Raw genomic sequence first — 22,882 nt, forward strand, 5'->3', positions numbered from 1 at the left:
ACTATCTTAATATGTGACAATGCTAAACCACAGAGAGCCCGTGTAATGCAAGTCTTTCTGCAACAAAAAAGTGACATAGACGTTCTAGTGGCCTGTAATATCTCAAGACCTGAATCCAGGCGATGATATGTGGGACTATCACGAAAAAACTGTCAATGTCAGCGATCCAAAATTCCAAAAATTATGATAAATATGGCAGGCATTGATTCAAGAGTATCAGAAAATTCCTCACAACAAACTGCGGCGGTTGGTTAAAGGTGTGAGACGATAGACAAAGGAATCGCACCAGACGCGAAGAGACTATACCCGATATAAACATGTTCATAGGAAGTAGAACGTGTTGCTTAGTTAGTCTTGTTTTTAAAGGAACATATTTTAAAGATTTTGTGAGGGATGGATATAGTAATTTCTAGACTTTGGGAATGCCTTTTTTTTGAGCATGTCTTCTTAAAATGATACAGCACTTTCCTTTCTACTGTGTCGTTTCTTGCACGTTCCGATATATCCTTTTCAGTTGCCATTGAATACTTTTTAGGAATAGGAACACAGTGAATAAAGTCAAGTACATTTCCTGAGAGAAGTGAACTGTGCCATGAAAACATTTAATCTCATCAATATAAAAATAATCCTAATAAAATTCAAGAGGTCATAGAAAAATATTTTAAAATTATGATATTCATACACACGAATATGTAATATTCAACCAACTACCAATGATCAGAACAGAAATGGCAGAGGAAACCTAACCAAACCAAAATATGATTTACTTAGATCTAATTTGATGAGAGTCGTTAAGCATGATCACAAGTTCAAAACACGTACTGCTGATGTCATACACAATGGAGCTCTCAAAAATTGGTTGTTCATTTTTTCTAAATGTTCCCTTCGATGCATGCAAATTGAAATACTAAGAACGTATATTGAAAACGTTGTTTCACATATAATTATCTTGCATGATATATACTTATTAAGTAACAACTCTCTGCGTCCAGCTGAGTATTTTTGTGAACTTATGCGGATTTTGTTGCAGATCGCTCCTGGCTCCGTTTACTAAATGTCACAATGTTGTCCAGTGCCTTTATGAGTCCGTCACCCGTCACAGCGCATGTACACTGTATTGTACATAACCTTCCTGTGACGTCATATAGTCCTAGACCATCCAGCAAAGCCCTTTCCGTCATCACATCTGCAATATATGTGTAAGGATTGTGTATATAAACTAACATTATGAATAGAGTCAATACGTCAAATGCATTATATCGTATCAAAAGTATCAAATATACTACTCTTTTTCAAATACTGGCAGAAGTTCTTTGTGCATATTACAGACACTAGCCACAAATGTGGATATATATAATATATATATGTGTGTGTGTGTGTGTGTGTGTGTGTGTGAGTAAGGGTGTGTGTGTGTGTGTGCGCGTGTGCGTGTGCGTGTGTGTGTTTATGTGTGTCATTACAAAATGTCACTAAGACAGCCTCACTCGGCACAGAAATTTAAACTGTAATAAACCATTCAAGTGATTAAACATTCAGTCAGGAAAAAAAATCTTAATCCATTTGTGGCACATCGTGGTCTGTGTTAAACATTTTAAAACAATAAACGTAAAAATGCACTCTCGAAGATGATGTGATAAACCTAACATTGTCAAAAAATTTACTGTCAAATAGTGACTTCTTCTGGGATGAAATTTTGATATTGTGCGATTCTAATGAAATTTTGTACAGTGTGTGTCGCTGAAGTATAGCATCTGAAACACGATGGTTAGTCTGTTATCTGATTGAACCAAATAGCTGACCTGACCCCAGTTGTCCAAATAGTGGTTAGAGATAACCGGTTGTTAGTGAAAATTTGATTGATTTATTACAGGTGTTAGTTTAGCCTTTTTTGTTTTGTTTTGTTTTTGTTTGTTTGTTTATTTTTTCTTGGCAACCAATCGACTTTTTCAATAACCACTGGGTAACTATAAGTAGCATTGGAAAGAAACTGGGGCCTGTGAGTTAGGAGCACGTAAGGGTTCATTACCAGTGTTAACTTAAGTCGTTGAATTGTTTTAAAGGTACAATGTACTAGCTCGACTTTTCTTCAGACCTTTCTAAGCTGAAGTACATGTACATAACAAAGCCTGAAGAGGTATTCTGGTGGTACTGGTGTAACGGGTCTAGCTAAAATTAAAACCTGTTGTAATTATACATTCAACGTGTTTTTGTTGGAAGTTTGAAGGTATGTTATGCACTCAAGTAAATGTCAATAATTCCAGAAATGGTATATTATCATTTCAATGTTACGTCATCACTAATTAAATCCAAATATTTGTATTACATGGCTACAAGTATATTATTCTAAAAAAGAACAATAAAAAAATGTATCATACAATTTGACTTCTTCAACAATCTTTTCTGTTCAATAATATTTTAAAATCATCCTTGTGGTAGAGTTGCAAAAGGACACAGCAAATGATAGAATCTGGATGAGCCGGCACGGGAAACCGTTTCTCTCAACTCTCATTGTAGAGACAGTAACAAAGGAGCAACATCGGAATTAGTACCATCATTAGCTTATATTAAATCCAAACTACACAATATACACCGCCTAATGGCTCGCGCTGTTTATGGCCCGTCCCGTCTGAAACCCTATTACTGTTTTATGTGTTTCCCTATCAGTAGCTGATTCTTGTCATCCGATTCCGCTAATAAACAGTTGGAATACTCCAAATACACGGCACGAAAAATTGATGCTTTTTTCCGTTCATTTTGTACTGATAAATAAATAGAACTATTCTAATCTACTTTTATAACTTATTTAGTTGCATGTACGTATTTCGTTGAATGGTTAAGTTTGACTTTTATCCGTTACTGGAGTAGGGAGTGGAGCGCTCCACAAATGCTTGTTGTCTAGGAAAGACACTGAGAGGCCATTACATTTGCAAATAGACGAGGCAAAGTTGATCTCTATATAGTGGTTCTTCTCGGGTTCATAAACTATACACAGGGTTATTTAAAAAATTAACGTAAAAATTGTATTAAAAGTTTAACAACCTAAATTACATAAAGAGCAAACATATTTTTAAAGTTTTGAATGTTACACTTCGTTTTGCCTCAAAAGATATATAGGTCATCAGTGATAGCTATATGAGTATACAGTTAGATTGTTCAACATCCAGTCAACAGAAGTATTAAAGGGTGGCGTTACTATGCAAGCAGATTGAGTGCAGTGTTGAGTGCACGAGTTCGTGAAAGGGTACAATATGGTCTTTTAATATATAGATACATTGTGTGCATTAAGATAGCACAGAAATCTTCATTGAAATAATATAAAGTTATGTATATTTATAAACATGGACATATGATAAAGGCTGGTCACACAATGAAATACTGTGCTCGGTGATTTACATGTTTTCTTTCATATCGACCAAAAAACGCAAATCATGACAGGAATTGAATGTAGGATGAGAGGCTTCATGCGTCGAAGAAACACTAGAGAACGGGAAAACACCAAACCTATTTCGTAGGAAATATTCTGTTTAAAAGTTCCGGTTTGTTATGGAAATAATCATTACATACATGACCGTCCGTGAATGACCATAGATATTTGTAGAAATTGTTGTTGGTTTATCAACCGATGAGATGTATAGACATTTCTGCCAGAATTTTAAGCATGAAATGTGTCTTAATCTCTCGTCCACCCTTCTTGAAGGTGACACAGTCGGTGTAGTATTTTGCACCATGATTTTGTTACTTTGAAGTCTTAAGTGCCTATAAAAGAAAATGTCAATTTATGTTTTATCAAATTCTAACCAAAATCAAAAATTACCTGCTATGGTTCCGTTGTTTAGGTTTTGTTGATAGCTTTAACTCTGGTGTATGTCAAAAGCGAGGTCTTCCTTACGTATATAGCAAGGAATATAACAATATACATCTTTATTTGGTAAGTCAACAATAAGATACTACGTATGTACAAATTAAATAAAAATACCCGACAGTTTAATATTAATTATGTCTGGTGCCAGTAAGGCGTAAAGCTGTAATTTAATGACAGCAAAAAGATGATGGTATAATGCAGACATGTAAGGTCAGTGAACTTTGGAGAATTTGAAATGTCAACCATGTCACAACACTCACGTACTATATATTCAGGATTTGACCCTGAGTGATTAACAACGATGTTAACGTTTTCAATATCAGTACAACATGTTAGTATTTACTCATTGTCGGTAATCTTCGGAACATAAGGTCAAGGTTAATTGGTGCTAGAAATAGCTGTAACCTTTGAAATGACGTAAGTGTTTACTGAAATCGTCAGTAATGAATTATCGGATTTTGGATTGCAAAGCCCGATAAGTTCTGTTTTTTTCTGTAATCTCTCTATATGTTCAACGCATCTTTCGTTAACCAGGATGACGTAAAAGTTGTTAGGCATTTGAAATGCTTTTCGGCCATGAAAAGAATATAAAAAAAAATCGATGGCTCTAAATGTATCTATCCCGCCAAACTTATATGTTTATTAGAAATGGAATTTAACTATGTATGTTTTCTTCATTACGATAAGATCTACTGTGAGCTTCACATATTTTGAGATTTTGAAAAACAAGTACAAAATACATGCATCCACGTGAATATATGGAGATAAAGACGCTAAAGAATAGTTCACCAAAGCAAGTAAACAGCAAAACACCGTTAGTCATTACAGATGTTCATTATTCACCATGTAATAACTTACCAGATCGACATGAAAAAGATGTGTTTTTCGATAATGGATATAATAAACATATAACTCAACTCCATCAATTGATTGATAGCTTACAGACACAAGTGGACATTTGTTACAAATGTTACATCTACACTGCTCTCGAAGTCTGTTTTCTCCTGTGCCAACAACAAAAGATATAACTACAGCCTACAGACCGAGACAATTCGCTCTTTCTCAAAGCTCTTAAATTCTATTGAGACCAACGCCTTTGTTGGTGTCGTGGTTGGCACTGCTTAATTTGCATAGGCTCTTTGGTACTTCATGCAAGTAAAATGTTACCTACGAGAATATTAGGTTTTGCTGAAACGTATATTGACAATAATAGTAATGGGTGAGCGACAGAGCTGACTGAACTTCTTGGTGTGTTTTGCAGGATAACGTAATCATAGGAAAGCCGAGAAATCTTACAATATTGGACAGTCAACATAACATGAAGATGGATGTAGAGATTGGAAAAACGAGCGTCGCGTCCTGATTTTATAGGGGAAAGGGAACCTGAATATTGAAAAAGGAAAATCCAGATCACAACGATTCTGTAGTGGCCAACAACTTTTGTTTTTCATAATACTTCTTTTCGACAAGTCAGGTACGAACCGAAAGTGTCTTAAATATACATATAATGTTATTAAATTGATTAAATTCATATCTATGAAATGCAACAGTTCTTTGAAATCCAATATGAAGAAAAGGACGTAAGTGCTTGATGCCTAAGCATACCTTACCGGATGTCACAAGTAGAATCCTCAAGTGATTGGACCATGTATCACAATTTTTCACGTAATGCGTCCCATGAGTGGCCACAATAATTTTCTCCCACGTGTGTACCCTTATCGTTAAGTAACGCGACGCCCTGTAGACAGAGTGCTTATCATGACACTTAATTGAGTTTTTCCATGCCCTATTTTAGCTTGGTACTAAATAAACTGATACTGGTACTAGGTTAAATCATGTGGTATTCGTCTGTCCAATATAACCACACTATTGCCTGATTCTAGCGATACGGGTAAAGATATTTAAAAAAGAATAGGATAAAAAGTGTCAAGTCAATTATTTATATTTTTTCTTGAGCTAGTTTTCCGCATTGTCAGTTTCCCTCTGGGTATAAGAAGTACACGATTTATAGGGGATGGTTCAAAAGCGGGAGAATATGTTAGTGGTATAACTCTCGTTTCTCGTAAGAGGTTTCTAATAGTGAAAAACAATGCTTACGAACAATGCAATCACAGAGGGTGACTCAGTATATTTCATTTTCAGAATAAGGTATTTTCTCCGGTCATTTATTACAGGAAAATTGGAGACCCTTTTTATTAACATCCTCTCAACAGCTGCAGTCATATGCAGACCGTGATCACGAATGACGAGGCCAACGAGAGGCGTTTTTTTTATAGTACAAACAAATTGAAATTGTCACAACCTGAACACTGTAGTATGTTACATTACCCGGTCATATTACACGTGGAATGGGTCCATCATTCAGAATAAATTTGTCTAGTACGAGAAAAACAGGAAAAACATGTAAATAGTTTTGACGTTCATTTTTTCTATCATTTAATAACCTGAGTAAGCTGTGTTATTAGGTGACCTGAGTAAATAAAAGATTCTTTAATAACCTTAGTAAGCAGTTGTATTTAATGACCCGAATAAGCAGCACTCTCTAACAAAATGGACACGAGTAAGCTGTATTATTTAATGACCTGAGTAAGCAGTATTGTATAATGGACACGAGTAAGCAGTATTATTTAATGACCCGCGATGCAACAACATTATATGATTTGAGTGAACACATTCTGTGTAAGCAAGTCTTTAAAGTATGCAACAACATTATATCTGATAACCATTTATTAAACAGTTTTATTTAATGATGCAACAACATTATATGATGACCTGAGTGAACAGCATTCTTTAACAACCCGAATAAGCAGCATTCTTTAATGACCCGCGTACGCAACAGCATTATATAATGACCTGAGTAAGCAGCATTCTTTAACAACCCGAATAAGCAGCATTCTTTAATGACTCAAGTAAACAACAACATGATTTAATGACCAACAACTCATAGTCCATTTTAAAGTCCCGCCCCTCATCTAGTCTTTGGGTCTAGCATTTAAATTTTACGTTTTCTCACCGTTTTCCTTGATAATTCCTTTTTGCCTTTTTGTTTTTTATAATTGGTGTCCCAGCTAGACCTCCTTTCCAGCATCAATATGGCTATTGGGAATACACAAGTACCTGTCACCGATGTGTTTCCCACGCTAGGTACACTACCATGCAGTCGATCTCTCAGTTCCATTTAAATGTACAACCGTTATTGTTCTAACCCATTATTCACTGCTCAAACTTCAGCAGTTTTTTCCATTAAAATGATTAACTATTCTCAAGAAAGCTGGTCACCTTTGAACTTTTCATTTAATTACATATGTCCGGTTTCTACCCTCATTCATGATAATTTATTTTCATTTTCTGTTTTTCTCCATCTGTTTCTTCTTGTGACTGGCTGTTTGATCTTGTACAGATGTCTTTACATTACAGGACATAAATTGCAAACAATATTATTCTCATCGAATCGAACGTCATGTGTACTAATAACATATACACAGTTCTAGACAATGGATATTCTTAATATTTTCACTTAATTGGATAAGGTAGGCATTTCTTAGATAACACCAACATTCATTTCTCGAGGGATATTTTACGTATAAACAAGTTTTCATATCGTGAACCTTATCGATTTGATTTGAGGTCATTATGACAGACACGTCACAACTCTTTACCATAGAGGATTGTCTCTGTTAAGGAGGCAGAATCATCAGGAAGTCAGGATTCCTATACAAATACACTCTCTTAGTTGTTATCATATAGTAAACCAACTTTTCAATTTACTTCGTACTTGTCTGATAGCAATCAAGGGAGATAATAAGAGAACAAATGACGAACATTTGTTCAATAGTAGATCAATGGACTGTACAACGAAGGGTCGGTGATATTTTGATACGGACACACAAATCATGTCTGTTCCTGACAGATCATATCCATTCCCAACGTCGGCATATCATCATCCCCACTGTCTTCTTCAATTTATTGGTGTATGGTAATTGAAATTGTAGTTCATGGTCGTTGGTGCCAACTACAGAGATAATGTATTGGGTCTTGTAGATTTGGGAGTGAAACACTCCCCATGCTTTTGATCTTATTTATCTCCAATCAGTTCATCACTGGGACAATTTAAACTATCAAAGTCATCATGCACACTAGATATTAGAAATGTACTCTATCAGTGTGATCGCCTGTCGGTTTCAATTACACGTTCATGCCTACGTCAAATAGGGAGACGACAAATTATTTCGGGACGCTACACGGACGACATCGACTCATTTTATTGTCTTACTCGTCGTTAATAACAACAACATATCGATACTGTGTAAACTACAGGCTCTGATAAACGGTTAGCTTTGTACGCTGTAATTGATTTTGAACTCTGAAATGTACATGTAATAAAACATAGTCAGTGTACGACCTGAGTATTTTCAGATATCAGCTGTGAAATCTTTGGTGAGATCACCGAAACACATGTTTAGTTAGTTACTCTGATGTTATATCAATATATTCTTGACATTATTTATTGTCAATCAAGAAAACTTAGAGAACATTATTCATTTGATTTAATTGAAGTGTAATATTTGTTTTTTTGCGGTGATGCTGGTGACATTGATATTTCACTTAATTCTGACTTAATTCTGACTTTCAACATCATGTCACTTTCTGTTAAAATATCACAGCTGGTCATTGTGTCGATCGCTGAGGTGCACGTTTCAGAAACAACTAAAACTGCCGTCTAAGGCCTATTTCGTACCCCTTAAGCTGGCTGCTAGTTGCCCCTATAGCGATATGAAGAATGAATAAGAACTATCAAGGGACATAACTCTGGTAAAGACGGAAGATGAACTTATGTCGGGAATTATAGACGTGTCTGCATTCATGCAACATTGTTTGAGTAAATGCAAAATGATTAACTATAAATCAGAAAAAAAATGGTTTAATACTGATACCGTTTTATTAATTATGTCATTGAAATTGATATTAACGACAAATTTTCTGTGCACATCAATGAAACACATCGTTATACGTATGGACACCGTTTCATATGATGCATATCGGTGAAAAAAATTTCTTAATAACCTATGTATCCTAGAAGGGCGAAACAGTCGTATGGGGCTGCTAGATTCATACGTTCATTATTTTTTAATGGTTAAAATCAAATTGTTCAAATGTTCTCACGTTATTCTATCCGTCAATTTATTTTTTTTCATACCTCATTTCCATTGTACTGACAAACGTCCATAGAAAAACCAAGACTTCACCGTTTCCCTTTTTTTTTAACTGTCTTACCAATCATAAATTGGTTTGGTTTCATTATCTAGAACATAATCATCTGATATCTCAAGAGAAATGTTTGTTGAAATTAAATTCTATTGCTTGACATTTACCGTTTTCTTTGATAGTTAGAATTTGTCTCACTCTGACAGATAAACTTACACAAGTGAGTTTCGAGGAGAATACTATGTAAAAGTTAAAAGGCCACCATCATGACCCCTTAAGGAAATTTACAATCACATTTCGCAATAAAAAGTCAGATTTGTTCGGTATAATTGGAACACCTTTCGTTGTTATGAACCTAATTCCAAAATTAGTTTTCTTGTATACTTTTCAGGGTTATTAATTGATTCACTCTGTTGTTCCTAGTTTGCCTTTAACTCAATATATTTGCCATTAAGTTCAAATTTCTCAGTCAGTATGAACGCGTTCCTATTGTAAAGGCGAATTTTTTCGCCCCAGATTATTTCCCTTTAGAAATTGTATAAAAGGGTTATGCTCGTAAATGTATAAAAATGCCCCATTTTGAATTCGCTCTCATTGGTCAAGGACGAAAAGGACGGAAATTAAACGGAGTGAAAATGAATACCCTGATATATAGTACATTTTAAAGTATTTTTAATTTTCTTCTGTTGCAATGCATATTAATACCCTAATTAAACGGCTGTATTTTCTCAGTTCTGCAATCACGGCAACTGGCTTTGCCGAACAAAGTAACAAGGCTGTTAGAAAATTATGTCGATGACCACATTGTATCTAGCTCTATTTTGTTTGAAAAGCTGTTATTTACTTGTGTGTTTTGGTACAGTTGTACTCTAGACAGTCAGCTGTTATGATGAGTGCTATATACCAGTCTGTCTCGTCCTGAGATGAACTGTGTAGTCTGCGGCCGAATTATGACATTATCATTGTAATGTGGTATAGTTTCGAGAATTTGTTTTTTAATGGATTGAAAAAATGTAGTAAGTATATCGACACTATCTCTAGAAACTCGAGATCACAAATGGATGACAATTTTAAAAATATGCAAAGAAAAAGTGTGCGAAATTTGTATATGAAATCAAAGTCTTTGATTTAAAAACCTTTTTCTCGGCGGCCCTAATCTCGGCAGAATCGGGATAATTTTGTTTAAAATATCATTTTAAAAACCGTACTATTGTTGTCATAATTGGGATATACTTCCTTGCTCTTGAAATTAGAAAATACTTCCTCGGTCATTACTCTTATATCTAACATGTCAATCAGAGGCATACGTAAATTACAACAAAGCAGTCACCAGGTGAGTCACATAGGAACACAGAAGACAGAAAACACATACAAGGAAAACATTAAGACAGAATCAACAAATGCAATTTAAAGGAAATCATTTTACAACACAAACACATGTAAAGTAGTCACACGGAAACCTATACGACACTACAAATACATATATTCACCAGGAAACCATTACGACACTACAAATACATATATTCACCAGGAAACCATTACGACACTACAAATACATATATTCACCAGGAAACCATTACGACACCACAAATACATGTAGTCACACGGAAACCTTTACGACACCAAAAATTCATGTAGACACCAGCAAACCTTTACGACACCACAAATACATGTAGACACCAGGAAACCTTTACGGCACCACAATTACATGAAGTCACCAGGAAACCTTTACGACACCACAAATACATGTAGACACACGGAAACCTTTTACGAAACCACACCACAAATAAATGTTATCACCAGGAAACCTTTTACGACACCACAAATACATGTAGTCACAAGGAAACCTTTACGAAACCACAAATACATGTAGTCACAGGGAAACCTTTACGACACCACAAATACATGTAGACACAGGGAAACCTTTACGACACCAAAAATACATGTAGACACACGGAAACCTTTACGGCACCACAAATACATGTAGTCACACGGAAACATTTACGACACCACAAATACATGTAGACACACGGAAACCTTTACGACACCACAAATACATGTAGTCACCAGGAAACCTTTACGACACCACAAATACATGTAGTCACCAGGAAACCTTTACGGCACCACAAATACATGTAGTCACAGGGAAACCTTTACGACACCACAAATACATGTAGTCACAGGGAAACCTTTACGACACCACAAATACATGTAGACACACGGAAACCTTTTACGACAGCACAAATACATGTAGTCACAGGGAAACCTTTATGACACCACAAATACATGTTGTCACCAGGAAACGTTTACGACAGCACAAATACATGTAGTCACAAGGAAACCTTTACGACACCACAAATACATGTAGTCACAGGGAAACGTTTACGACACCACAAATACATGTAGTCACAGGGAAACCTTTACGACACCACAAATACATGTAGTCACAGGGAAACCTTTACGGCACCACAAATACATGTTGTCACCAGGAAACGTTTACGACAGCACAAATACATGTAGTCACAAGGAAACCTTTACGACACCACAAATACATGTAGTTACACGGAAACCTTTACTGCACCACAAATACATGTAGTCACAGGGAAACCTTTACGACACCACAAATACATGTAGACACAGGGAAACCTTTACGGCACCACAAATACATGTAGTCACCAGGAAACCTTTACGACACCAAAAATACATGTAGACACACGGAAACCTTTACGGCACCACAAATACATGTAGACACACGGAAACCTTTACGGCACCAAAAATACATATAGTCACCAGGAAACATTTACGACACCACAAATACATGTAGTCTCCAGGAAACCTTTACGGCACCACAAATACATGTAGTTACACGGAAACCTTTACGGCACCACAAATACATGTAGTCACAGGGAAACCTTTACGACACCACAAATACATGTAGTCATCAGGAAACCTTTACGGCACCACAAATACATGTAGACACCAGGAAACCTTTACGGCACCACAAACACATGTAGTTACACGGAAACCTTTACGGCACCACAAATATATGTAGTCTCCAGGAAACCTTTACGACACCACAAATACATGTAGTCACCAGGAAACCTTTACGACACCACAAATACATGTAGTCACCAGGAAACCTTTACGACACCACAAATACATGTAGTCACACGGAAACCTTTACGACACCAAAAATACATATAGTCACCAGGAAACCTTTACAACAACACTACACGTTAAGAAGTCAGCCTGAAACTTGATGACACCCCAAATACATGTTGAAATACACAAATACTTGTCAAAATGAAATGCTAATTACGGTATGTAAACACTAATAGGAATAGCATTTTTCAACGTATAATCACAAGGTCAAGAGCAAAGAGTTATAAAATACATGATACACAATATATTGATGTAAAGTTGTAAAGGATAACCATATATTGGATATCATTAGTTCTTTCTAAGCCTCCAACACTAGTTTAGTCACATCAATAACACGCGGATCATCTATCAACGATGCACTCAGAATTGTCACTTATATATATATTTGACTCGACAAACCGGACGACCGACCAGCCAAGAACTCTCCTCCGAGAGGGAGGTCATCCTCTGGGATACATTAACGTGTCTGGTAGTCGTGTGACAGCGCCGGAATATCTTCATAACCACGGGGCCCCATCTCCGTACATATTGACATTTATATGTGCGCGATCTGTCACATGTCATATTTTCATATAAAGAAATAAGAAATGCGTCTCGTATAATTCGCACGTGAATATAAGCATTCCATGGCAGCTATCGTTACTAGCGGGCCTAGATATCATCTTAACAAAATATACATTGATTAATTTTTAGTTGTTTATGGAATTTAATTCTGAACTTCGTTAAAATAATATAAAATGAGATAAAACAACTATTTCTTACAGTATAAAATACATCTTGCCTTGGATGAAATTTGACGCATTTGAACTTGATCCATACATTGATTCTGAATTGGGTTTCACATTAATGTTTGATATATGTTGTTAAAATGGGTTATTACGTTACCAACAAGATAACTCTGACAGGTCATCAAATCACAAGCTGTCCCCTATGGGTACTTACCTGGTATTTGGTAACGTGCCCATTTTCATCATCGTGTCCAAATTAAGATATTTTCAGAATAACGAGCTGAAAGCACATTTTCACTTCATGATTCATAAAAATAAAGAGTTATCAGTATAATCTATCGACAAAAAAATACACACTTTCAAAATCAACACACAACTGTTGGCTCTGATGTATCATAAGCTGCTTTTCACTTGTGTGTCTTTTGTACAATATTATAATATCGTGTAATACTGATATCAAAAATAGGTTATCATTTACAGCGAAAATATTGAATTTCAGTTTTTAATGATTGAAAGTCAAGGTATCGAGACTGAAACAAGGAATAAGCTTCATTAAATCGAGATCAACGTGTCTTATTATTTCATCATATATCAATGCTCACAATCTTCCTCCTTCCGTTTTAAACTGAGCGCTAAACACAAAATTCACATTCGCATCTATTCGCTAGGAAAGCATTTGTATCCATGTTTGTTTCTTAGGCCAAAACTATTAAAAATGCATTTGAACTTCAAAATAAATCAGAATGTTCGTTACCAAGTTAGCAATTAACGTTGAGTACACAATGACACCTTCTGGTTTTAATTAATCAATTAATTATCTTTCGAAAGTACATGTCCTCTTTGACCTTTTAACCTCTGAGTGTAAAAACCTCATCGCTGCTCCAAATATCTCTGTTCCTCTAGAACATTGGCTTACCAATCAACCTTTGTGTCGCCCGTCCGTGCATTTGTCTTCAATATGTACCTGAAAGCGACTTTCTTATAGACATGCAAATGCTGATTCTAACGTTTTCTTGTGCTCAGGGATTTTATAAAATCGATCGCGTTGTACTGGTAATGACTTAATCCCCTCAATTCCCCTATACTCTACTTAATAGTGACTTGAAACCTATCCTATGTTTTATCTAGCCGGTAAACTTCGCCATTTAAAACTAACTTTTTAACAACTATTGTATGGAGTGAAAAGGAGGACTTATCTTAAGAAGTACATCGAATGTGGTTGATGATAAAACTACAATAACCCCCCCCCAAAAAAAAAAAAAAAAAAAATCTTATAGAAAGTCATTTTACCATGATACAAAGTATACGGAGAGAACAATTTTAATTTGTCACTTTGGTTTGTTCTTGTCACTGGATATTGAATTATAGAAAAGAAAGAAAGAAAAAAAAAACAAGCAAACAAACAAAGCTATGCATGAGAGCTAATAACGTTTAGGCTTCTCAGCAAAAGCACTAGTTAAATCATTTACCCGCACGTCTTCAGTGTCAACTATAATGCCTGCCTGTCTAAATACCTCCGAGCATGTATTCCCGGATCTCTTTGTTCTATTTAATTAAGTCACAGTTTACTCAATGCTGGACTACGATTGATTCTGTCATGTTGACAACAAGACTGCTTTGATCGCTGCTATGTTTCCTATGTGTTGGGTCTTCTATTTGTACACCTAGTTTGCTGTTCCAGATTGATGCACAACGACAGAGTAGCCCATTGTCAATATGTGACTTTATTGGGTGTTATAATTCCGTATCTATGTAATGGAATTTCAGTATGACAGCACTATAAAATGATCGTTGACCATGTTTAATTTGAAGTAGTGTATCATGTTTATCCAATTAAAACGATCAAAATAATTGAGTTTTTACTACACAGCTGGATATGACTTAAAGAGAGTTGTATACATATCACTAACAACAATGAAGTGGTTCAGAATAGTTATTCGAAAATTATGGTCTATTTTATTCATCTTGGCAAATCTCAACTAAGATGAGAACGTTCATGAAGGTTAAATTTTGTTGTAATAACGTTGCAATACATTAATATTAGGTTAATGTTGCTATTTTTGTGAGCATTTTTTTTCTTCAATTTTATGATATTGATAAAGACTTTGTCCGCTTAATATATACGTTTTTTCTCCGAGATTTTTAGGAGAATTTACAAATACGGCAAACTGTGTGGTTGACTTCAAACATAAGCATTATTGAATCTCTATGATAATAACACACTTTTGAAGATACCAGTTATATAGTTATACACAGTCTATAACAAATATCCTGACTTTTCCTACATTCAGTGATGTGATACGTAGAGTGAGCATGGTGCACACAAATGGCGACAACTTCGGATTTCTAAGCTACTTCGATGTGCAATGTTAAGGTAAAGATTATATTAATCAGAAGGAACTGTCGCAGGGAATGGTGATATCAATGCCTACGTGTGGCTTCACCAATGACCTATAACAGATACTTGCCAGTAAGGTATGCTTGGGTCCCCTTTTACGTGTGAGAAAACAGAACATTTTAAAACATGTTTCAAGACTTGTTTTATCATAAAAATGAATCCTAATTTGTAAACGTCACGGAAGCTTTTGAATGTTCAGGATTATGTATCTGACAAATTGTATAAGCTTATCCCCTATATAAAACAAATATATATTGTACGTGCGAGAAGCTGAAATATACACCAGATGATGACAATGACATAAATTTTCAGGAATGTTTTATGTCTTGTGGAAGGAAGACATATCTTTAATTACACGTCCTTCGGTTAGCTTCCATTGAGACGTATAACACATAAAGAGGTTTACAGGCAAAGCTTCCGACGATGGACATAACATATTTAACAGGATGTAATTAATCTTTGGCTTAGGCAATGAAAAATGTCTCGGATTAGGTGGCGTTTCAACAGAAAGAGGACAAGTCGGGTCTATATACAGTTTGGGCTTAGGGATGTGACCGGTTTTTGACTTTCAAGGACCAGGTATATTTACTGAAGTTGAGCAATGAGAAATAGACATAGTCGACGGAAGGTAAACACTTGTCTTATCCATGATAGCCGTTCTGTTTTCTTTACTGATACATTGCATAGACCTGATATATATTTTAATTAAAAAAGAAAAAAGAAAATTTTTTACCCGTAGGAGGAATCGTTATGGAATCAAATATAAGGTGTAACTAAAGATACAAAAATTGAAAGAGAACGGGTCGTGTGAAGATCCAAAGGCGCACGCATCACCTCTAGTATCGTGTGCACATCGCTAGTTTGTTCGGTATAGTCACCGCCTACATCTCGCCAGATTGGCATGGCGTAAACAACGGATTGCACGTTTGATTTTTATATGTCGTTGCGTTTTAGTTCGCAAGACACACAAGACTAAAACGTGAGTTTATATTAGATTCAGTCAGTTTCTTTTGAAAAAAAATATCTCGTGGTTTTATTTTTCTATTAAAATGTCTTAGATGTAGGATATCAAATACCTATTACGTATCTTCATTATCCGCTCGGGGCTTTATAATGATATTGTATTTTATATAATAAATTTCTATATTGTATAATAACGCTTATCTTTGGATGACGACCTTATACATAAGACCACAAACAGAAATATATATATATATCATTGGGACCAAAATCAACGAATAGACTTGAAAATGAAATGAAATTGAATTGTGAATCGCAGGTTTTATGTTGAAGGATTTTTACAGTCATTTTAGTGATTATTACTGTACTCTTGCACTTTCAGGTGTACTATAGTGCTGACTCCGAAATAATACATTGATCGCGCCAGTCCAATTATTTAATATTAAAGACTTAACAAAATCTTATCATCCGAGCATCGGGTCACTTTATGACCGTACTAAAGTGTGCTGTCAACAAAACGTGACAAAGTGGCGCAGTAACATCATACTTAACCGGGTGACATTATACTAACTGAGAACTAACCACTCCCTTGACCATCAATCTAAAGGTTTAAGTCGAACATCGCACAGCAAGTGTCACTTTTATAGGGTTCCTTTAATGGTTGTCAAGGGACAGGTCTCAACGCCTTTCTCGCTCTGTCGTACACTTACTATTACAGCCAGGTACGTGACATCGTCATGTAAGAAAGCATTAAGTGATTTTAGAGTGCAGAGACGAGGTTTAATACTCACAATATTCCTTACTTTATCATCATTTCAGCGCTTCTTTAATATGTTAGGTCTTTTATTTTTCAAGAAAAAAATTATTTTCAATAATTTTCCGTTACGTTTCGTTTTGAATCTATCTTGTTCACTAATTTGGGTTTCAATGAATAAATTGATATGTAACATCTGGGAGTTGTTTTGTAATAAATCATAGTGTAAAATAGAGCTACTTAACCTATCTTATGGATAAACGATATGCCAATTACAAATTATACGGATAGCTTATGATGCACTTCCACATTTTTACACAAAACTGACAAAGTGTCTAGAAGGTGGCTCTGTTGTGGAGTAATAGCTAGACAGTCGTGTGGTTCTTGAGTAACCCAATGAGAACCAGATCAATAGTATTGCATTACCATTGACGGACATGCTGTTATTAGACGAGTGTACAATGCTTACCAGAAGTAACGCAAATGTTTCGACTTTCATTGTCATGTATCATGCTGTCATATTAACTTAATTTTATTCCAGTTCTAGGCAAGAAAATCACCCAAAACTCTATTTTTCTCTCTGGACTGACACGGAATCAATTTTAAGCGTTATATTTCAAATGATCGATAGGTTTATGGTACATTGTGAAGACTTCTGGGTATCAAATTTAGGCATTTATCACTACTGACGAAGGACGAAGCATGATGCAGTTTAATTTATTATTTGGATCTACTGTTCCGCATTTCAGTTCGTATTAAAAGATACTATTAACCTGCATGTCTTTTGTATAATATGTGATGTGTTATAACTTTGCCTGACACTATTCTATAACGCTAAAATACCAACACTTTTGTTCAATGGTAACAAGTAGGAATAAGTCAACACTTACCAGGTTTATCACGTTTGTTAGCAAGTATGACTACAGGAACATGTTCTAGCTCTTTATGTCCTAGCAACGCTTGTAGCACGTCCCTCGCTTCAGACAACCGTTCTCTGCTCGAACTGTCGACCACAAAAATCATACCTGCAGTAGATATTTGAAATAAGTATTACCTTATTTATCAAAATACAACAATAGTTTTGATATTTGATTCAAATCGAACAAATGATCAAATGTCCTGAATTGATTAACTTGGTATTCTTTGTATTTCTCACAAATACCTTGCCAGTATGTATCATTGTCAATGGGTATATACCAACTTTATTTACACCTACTGTTGAATTAGCATTCCGAATGCTTACGTAACAAGGTAAGCGTTGGTCTACACAAAATGGTTCGTGGTGTGGATGAATTCAGTCAACACAATGAACGGAAATGTGAATTCACTTAAGGGTTTCACAAAATCGATTCCTTTGAGCTCGAATATAGGTATCGTAAGTTACATTTAACACTATTTGTCAACCTTTATCCCGGGAACCTACCAGCTATATAACGTGATACCAGGTAGTTTTGTGTATCATCAGAAATCATTCCATCTCCAGAACAAATTTGACCCCTGTCACCTTATTATAGGTCAATGTAATTTCGCTTCTCGAAGGTAATTGGGCTTTATTTTTGCTGAAACCAATGAGTCAGATATCACGATTAGTATAATTAGAAATCGTCTGTGCGTTTTACAAAATTTAAAAAGCTGCAACCTTGAATGTTACTCAAGGTTATTTCTCTTCTGTAAAACTGGGTTGGCTTTATACCTAGGCAAAATGTTATGACTCTATGATTAATCTATCAACCACGATGACCTTGAATATAGGTCATGGTCATTTATCTGTGAAACAAATGTTGAAACTAATGTTTGTTATGAACATATGACAGAAATATTATTGAAGGAAATAAAGTCAAACAAATGGTGTCGTTTCAGTATCAAAACAAATTTGCCTCTTTGACCTTCAAAATGAGTCAAGGTCATTTCGCAAACTTTATCGGGATTTGCTTTAGTTGATCAGCAAAATAGGATAAATCTTGTTGAGGAAAAGTCGTTAAAAGGAAACAAAGTTGACGCGGTATTGACGTTTCTCATTAGTGCGTACATCCTTTTGGCAATACGGGCCAGCTGAGGTGAAATCCAATGAGGCTGTGACTGGCATTCGTCTGCATTGTCTGCTTATTTTAAATGTATCAACTTTAGTCACTTCAGTTCAAAATTCTGAATTGATATTCAAATAATTTTTATCGATAAGTTTTATCATGAAGGAATCATTTCCTAGTCTAAAAGAATAATTAGAAAAGCACATTGTTCAAAGTCTACAGATGATCAATGCATCCAAAGTGATTCTTGGAGAAGGATATTCGCCACAACTCAAGCAAGTCGTCTAAAGAGAACGGAATTTTTCATTATCTCAAGATAATTCGTTTACTAATATTTAACAACAAGTATTCATCCGCCTAGGCGGAGAATATTATGAGTGCTGTCCTTGAAGACAAACTTTGGTTGAAAAACGTGAAAGATTACGGCGGTACCAATATATGGTTGTTAGGTGTACTGAAGCGAGCTTAAAAAGGACGTTAATATCAAAGAAGAAATATACGGAGGACGAGATCATCAAAATGATCGAGTTTCTATTGACGACATCTTTAGTTTAGTTTAGTGGTAAGATCTTCCCACATACCTACACCTATGCATAGTTATGGCAACAAACTGTGGCCCTCTGTTGGCTGTTTCCATACGAGGCTGGTTGTATTGAAGAGCTTTCCAGACCTGGTCGCAAAGACCTTGCAATGTCGTTCAATTTCACTGTCAGATATATTGATGATGTCTTGTCTTTAAATAACGAGAAATTTATTGACCATGGCCATCGTATATACCCACCACGATCGGAAATCAAAGTCACGACAGACTTTTCTATATTAGCTTCTTTTCTCGATATTTCCCTACAACGAAACCAACGTGGACAGCTTTCCACCAAAGGCTATGATGCACATGATGATTTCAATTTCCTTAATGTGATTTTTTTCCATTTCTGTCCATGCATCCCCAACTAATGGTGTTTACATGCCCCAGGTGATTCGATATTCCAGATCCTGTTATTACGATTTCCGTGCAAGAAGTCGTTAACTGAAGGACAAACGCGTTACGAGTTTCAAAAAAGGCAGTTTGATGAAATTTATGGTTTCAGAGTCGCCATAGTCATCTCAATGAGAAACATTATATTTCCTTGCACAATATGACGCTTGTTAGTTTGCCTGTTGGTTGAGTTGTTGTATACCTTGAGAATCTAACAGTACTTGCTTGGATTGACCAAGGTTTACGGTTGTCATGGATGAAGAAGAGGACGCTTACTCTTCTGGAACACCTGGTCTTATTCACCTTGTACTTTTTCAGGGGTCTCCTTGTAAGTCTTTCTTTTGTTCATATTTTGCCCTATTTTTATTGAATGTGAGTTTGAATTATAATTATGTTGAAATGTTGCTAAGTTCTTGATTTTTTTTTTATCTTTAAGATTATTATATGTACATATTCTTCACTAATGTATGTTCATTGCTAGGTGAATTGTAGTATGGGTTGGCATGTCAATCGTCTGTATGATATCTCACACTTTCGTGTCTCCATTATGATATTTCGGTGTGGTAGTACTATACTAACACCTTTGAGTACCCAACCGTCCATGAAGATACACCACCTTAATAACATGATATAACTGTCGATGGGGATGTTAAACATTATGAGTACAAACAGAACAAGTATCTCTTTCATCTGGGCACGCTACCTTGAGCTTGAAATATATAGTGTTTCCAGAGTCCGCGGATTGACTTGTGCCCTCCCATGTCCCATACTGTGAGCTCATCCCCCCGATGCTGGATTGTTTCCACATTGAATCCAAGGGTTTGTGTGGTGGTAAAGAAATCTCGATGTTGAAGCTGCTACAAAATAGTCGTTTTACCTGAATGAGAGAGAACTGGAATACTTTAGTAGTCATTCTAGGTACAAAGAAGGGTAACTCTGAACATTAGACAATATATTGTGTACAATATCAGTAACTGAAGTATTTTAACTCGTGCTGAATCTAAGTTATAATGAAGACATCTATTGTTACATAAGCATAGTGTATGCAATATATATATATTTATTTTTTATTTATATTTTTAATGTAGGGTGTCCTAAAACATACAAATAAAAGAGGGTATATTAGAAATTCCACATTATATATCTTAGGTACAGCTTGTTAAATCCATGACATTATTTCAGGTAGAAATCAGGATATTTTGAAATTTTCGAAATCTGCTATACTACATGTCATTATTGGCAGATGTTTCAACTTTCAAGTTACGTCACTAACTAATCTGGAAATATTTCCAATTGCATGTGTATTTAAATCAGATAAACACATTGCTGTATAGCAGGTATTTACATTATTTCAGTGTCAGGCATATATATGGACATTGCATTGCTGCATGCACACTATATTAGATTGTTTCTACATCTCATTACCTGAGCCGTCCAGTCCCGCCATGATGAGCCTAAGGGACCGTCCCCCTGTATAGGATGTGTCGCTTTGATTGCATCCCATATCAGAACATAATTACATTACTTGTTAACAAAATGCTTTCCAGAGAATGTTAGGCTATTGTTGACTTATCAGGCACACATCATTGTCTTGGGAACACTTAGGCTATCCGCGACAGATACCCTTTCGGATATTCTTTCCAAACACCAATATATACTCTTCAAGCGTCATACTAATTAGCAATGAAGCTAATTTGAAATCGATAAGTGAACTTCGTGTGTAATTCGGAAGCCATTTTGTTGATAATCTACAAGAACACACGGTGCTACAAATAAATAACAAAGATCCAGGTTAGGATGAATATGCAACTATAGCCATTAGTTGTAGACTTGTAAACTTCCTCAAAGCAAAACCATATGTACATCTGTCAACGTGAAGCCATACGCATACCCGTTTATAATCCAAACCATCTCATCGTGTCACATGCCTTTCTTCTCGTGCTGTAATATAAGTCGGCAATAGTATACCGTGATACTATACCCTAAACCTATACACAGGGAACCTCTTAAATCCGAGGATTATACAAACATAAGACCTGTTTATATTTAAACATCATACTAATGACCTATGTGAGTTAAGTTCGGTGTCAATACTTAGCTTAAATTATTAACGAGTTAATGACATGTTCCGATTGTAGAATTGCACGCTTGGTAACCAAACACATCAGACAGAATATAATATATATGTGTTACTTTTCCAATAACAAACCAGTCGACCGTGTTTTATGATAGCTAGTTTAATTCAAGTCTTATCCTGAAACTCAACGGTTCATTGGACACGAATACATAACCAGGCTTCACTTTCATTCATCCTTTCTTTAAAGGTAAATGTTTGTTGTGTCTAACGTCAGTGGTGTTATCTACTATTTCTTTTATATACATGCAAATAAAATAACGAGAGCAAAGTGACATATTTATTATTATATCAAAACTATCCCAAAACATAATTAATACTAAAATCATGTACAGTATTGTAATCGATTTAATTGTGAAATGGAATAATACTATAATAATTGAAATCAAACCGCAACATTTGTAGTCTAAGTGTCACTGATCATATGTACATATTATATAAGTCTTACCTTTTAACCACTTTCTTTCTTTTCATATGTTTAGTTGTGTACATTGTCTTCAGAAGGAAGAAACAGTTATATAATGCAGTTTTATTCATTTTTTACGCTACTCTACCTAACATTTGACTTGCATTAGAAAAGTCTTTATGTCCTTTCGTGTCTTTTGTACAATTATTGTCATTTTTTCTATGATTTGTACAAACAGATTTGACGGTCTCAAATATCCAATTAGTAATG

The 22,882-nt window shown here is 35.4% G+C and overlaps 1 pseudogene; it reads right to left on the reverse strand.

Moving 5' to 3' along the window:
* Positions 1-1,010: 1,010 nt before the first annotated feature.
* Positions 1,011-21,576, reverse strand: LOC132562761 (uncharacterized; annotated as a pseudogene).
* Between the last annotated feature and the right edge of the window lie 1,306 nt (positions 21,577-22,882).

Source organism: Ylistrum balloti, unplaced genomic scaffold (genome assembly GCF_031769215.1).
Source record: "Ylistrum balloti isolate Yb309-2 unplaced genomic scaffold, AGI_CSIRO_Ybal_v1 Utg371506, whole genome shotgun sequence".
Lineage (NCBI taxonomy): Eukaryota > Metazoa > Mollusca > Bivalvia > Pectinida > Pectinidae > Ylistrum > Ylistrum balloti.